This window comes from Octopus bimaculoides, chromosome 23 (genome assembly GCF_001194135.2).
Source record: "Octopus bimaculoides isolate UCB-OBI-ISO-001 chromosome 23, ASM119413v2, whole genome shotgun sequence".
NCBI classification, from domain to species: domain Eukaryota; kingdom Metazoa; phylum Mollusca; class Cephalopoda; order Octopoda; family Octopodidae; genus Octopus; species Octopus bimaculoides.
Genome location: NC_069003.1, coordinates 27,479,431 through 27,483,444, shown reverse-complemented (window position 1 = coordinate 27,483,444; position 4,014 = coordinate 27,479,431). Strand labels below are relative to the sequence as shown.

At 35.9% G+C, this 4,014-nt stretch overlaps 1 long non-coding RNA gene across 1 annotated transcript in view; it reads right to left on the bottom strand.

Annotated features, from left to right (window-relative positions):
- LOC128250624 (uncharacterized) overlaps positions 1 to 2,466 on the bottom strand; it is a 54,546-nt gene extending 52,080 nt beyond the window's left edge. The window contains exons 1-2 of the long non-coding RNA XR_008266652.1: positions 2,412 to 2,466; positions 1,168 to 1,258 (exon numbers count right to left, since the gene is read on the bottom strand). This is a non-coding gene — a long non-coding RNA (uncharacterized LOC128250624). The remainder of the gene's footprint in view (positions 1 to 1,167; positions 1,259 to 2,411) is intronic.
- Positions 2,467 to 4,014: the final 1,548 nt, after the last annotated feature.

Here is a 4,014-nt window from a genome sequence, read left to right as displayed (position 1 = left end):
CTGGGTTCTCATTCCTAACGATGTTACTATTATTATTATTATTATTAATCAGGTCGCTGAGAACCCAGGTTCGAAATTTCCCCAAGACACCTGACGAAGGCTGGAGGGTATATCAGCCGAAACGTTGTGTTAACAACAAACAAGATGAGAACAAATATCCGACAAATGTAAATAATGTAAATAATAAGTGTAATGTTTGTATTTTTATTTCTCTTTGAAACGTCAGTACTTTCCCATCCTCACTCTCCCTTAAAAAAAGTCTAAAAATCATAAGTGAAATGTAATAAAGATGAACTTGGATTCTGTTAATATTTTTGCATATTCGGAATCTGTTAAAAGGTAGGAATTCGAAAAACATTTTTCACAAAAATTCGTTTTTCAAAGAGGTGCGATTCTGCATTAGCCCTTATACCTATTGGTTGAGCCGAATCAATTTGAAATGATTTAATTAAGAGAACACATTTAGTTACATTATATGGTCATGGTTTTAGATCGTTACGCTCTCGAAGACAAGTGTTTTATCATGCTACTTGTCAATTCCGGGAAAATTATTGATATTCAAGCAGACTGTTCTGAGACTTACAGAACTCCGTATATTAAAAGACTACGTCTCACGCACACACATTGAAAATGCACGCATATTCATGAATACACACATAATGAAAGACAGCGAAAAGTCAACATTGTAAAAAGCACCCCAAAACTGTTGTGGCAGAAGTCTTATCTACTGCCGTAAATAGACTACACCCAGCAGCACAGAAAGGAAAGCTTATGTAGGTTAGGTTTGACGAAGAAGTCGAACCATTTCTTCTGCGAAACAATACTGATGTAAGAAGATCGAATCTTACGTTACAACAAACACTAACCAAATCCTGTAATATATGCCCTTTAATATATTAAATTTTTTTTTAAATGTTCTAAAATATCGTTTATAACGCACATTTCGAAAAAGGCTGCTCTTATATAAGAACACACGTATAAGCGTCTGCTTAAATTGTAAGTCAATTCCAACAAAACAGAAAAATTACCTTACTTAAATTAATTTAAGATTAATTAGCTACTTCTCAAATACGAAATATAATATAGATTATATTTTTGTTTTCAGAACACTCCAAAAATACAATAGTGCAAACATGTCTTGGATAAAAAAAACAAATTCAAACTTACCGCCAACTTATTCCACCATTTCTGCTAGCTAACTCAGGAATTATGGAATTGATCGTGTTCGGGTCAGAAAGAGGTTAGCAACAGTTGTACACTAACAAAGAGAGAGGGGGGTGTCATGTAGTCTTCTCAAAGCAGAAGTACGAGTCACTGAGAGAGGGGAAGGAGAGGCAGAATATTTTGAAAACACCTGGATGGATTTTCTTTTAAACAAAGTAACTATTTTATCTAATATGTGACAATTATTCGGTAGCCATGATAAAACTCCGAGTTTCGGATGTCCGGGCGGAAAACCATGCCGGCATCTCTTCAGTTATCGGGCCATCGAAAAATATATATATATATATTCGCCATGATAGATCACTAAATATTTTTTTTTAAACAAAGTAAATAAATTATACATTACCTGTTTTTGGTAAAGAGTCCATTAAAAAGTCGGTCTTTCAAAATCTACTGTTGTTCAATGGTATTAGTACCTGAGGGATATTACAAGTAATTGTCTTTTGCGTAACCCCTACCAAATTGGTGGACTTGGGCACATCGTAGAAATACATGAATCTATGATGTGCAAGCCCAAATACAACGGAGGATGGGATAGAACATGATTGTGAAAGAACTAAATTTAGGATATGGGCACAACAATGAATAAAGATCGCACATTCATATTTCTTTCTTACTTTTGCCTCTAATTGTAAGTCTATGCGAACATTTCCGAACATTTTAAGATCTATCAAAGATTTTATATGCTTTTGAGAACCTCGTGCTTTAGCATAGCCATATGTAAATTATTTAAATCATCACACCCTTTATCATTCCAAACATTCTTTTCTAAGCAAAAAATTAAACAAGGCCAACAGAATAATTTATTAAGTGTAGCACTTCCAGTTAACCATTATTTCTTTTCATACAAATTAACCTGAAATTGTCTCGTGATTTTTAGGTAAATTCGGTGTTGGTCTCCCACCGTTTATAATTAATTGTTTTCGAAAAACTATTTCTCAAAATATCGTTTATAATACACGTTTCGAAAAAGGCTGCTCTTATATAAGAAAACACGTATAAGCGTCTGCTTAAATTGTAAGTCAATTCCAACAAAACAGAAAAATTACCTTACTTAAATTTATTTAAGATTAATTAGCTACTTCTCAAATACGAAATATAATATAGATTATATTTTTGTTTTCAGAACACTCCAAAAATACAATAGTGTAAACAGATGTTTTGGATAAAAACAAATTCAAACTTACCGCTAACTTATTCCACCATTTCTGCTAGCTAACTCAGGAATTATGGGATTGCTCGTGTTCGGGTCAGAAAGAGGTTAGCAACAATTTGACACTAACAAAGAGAGGGGAGGGGTGTCATGTAGTCTTCTCAAAGCAGAAGTACGAGTCACTGAGAGAGGGGAAGGGGAGGCAGAATATTTTGAATACACCTGGATGGATTTTCTTTTAAGCAAAGTAACTATTTTATCTAATATGTGACAATTATTCGGTAGCCATGATAAAACTCCGAGTTTCGGATGTCCGGCGGAAAACCATGCCGGCATCTCTTCATTCCGACGGCGGAATGTGAAATCAGAACGTAAAGACGGACGAAATGACGCTAAACCTTTTGCTCGGGGTGCTAACGATGCCTTATAGGCAAAATACTTGTATGTAGCGCGAGCCCTTATGAGAGATTCTTTCGAGGTAAATAACGCAGAATTCTTTGTTCTAATACAATCTCCACGTTAAGCTGGAGATCAAGATTACATTTTGATATTGGTTCTGTTTCTGTCGCTATTAATTTTAATTGTCCACATACAGAGTGAACCAAAAGTAGCGCCCAGTTTCTAGGAAGTCATACCTTTGTTGCTTGGCATAATGTGTGTGTGTGTGTGTGTGTATTTATCTCCACCACCTTTTGACAACTGGTGTTGGTTTGTTTACGTCCTCGTAGCCTAGCGTTTCGGCATAAGAAGCCGATCGAATGAGTACCAGGTCGTGTGAATTTTCCGAAACTCCTCTCCCTAACCCTTCGGATAAAATTATTGCAACAAATCTCTACATACACTCAATCTACAGGATCTAAGAGGTATTTGCTTTACTGACAGATTTGAAAATTACTTCATCTGGATCATATATCATGTGATTAATACTCTTTGATGTCCCAAACCCGTAGAACAAGAATTAGGAGTCAAAAGTATCTCCCAATTGGGAAGTCGTACATATGAACCCTAAAACAGGAATTGGGCACAACTTTTGGCTCTCCTTGTATATATATTTAGCGACCAGCTACTATGTAGCTAAGAGGATTCGAAATCGAATCCGCATTTTTCATTAATTGTCGAACAAACTCCCGGTCTTTTGTTTTCTCCTCTCTGCACTTAATGAGGATGAGTTGACCTCTTGACATTACTCTGGTCATGCAAAGGTCAGAAATATAACCCTGGAGAAACTGATTGTTTTAAACTGACCGACTTTAATTAGCAAACATTTGGAACTCAGAACACAAAGATAGACGAAATACCGCTAAGTATTTCGCCTAGCGTGCTAACGTTTCTTATTTCTTTACTGCCCACAAGGGGCTACACACAGAGGGGACAAACAAGGACAGACAAAGGGATTAAATCGATTACATCGACCCCAGTGCGTAACTGGTACTTATTTAATCGACCCCGAAAGGATGAAAGGCAAAGTCAACCTTGGAGGAATTTGAACTCAGAACGTAAAGACAGACGAAATACCGATAAATATTTCGCCTGGCGTGCTAACGTTTCTGCCAGCTCGCTGCCTTAGACGGAATAATAATAATAATAATTAATTCGTTTTATTGGCCACAAGGGCTAATATCAATTAAAGACATATA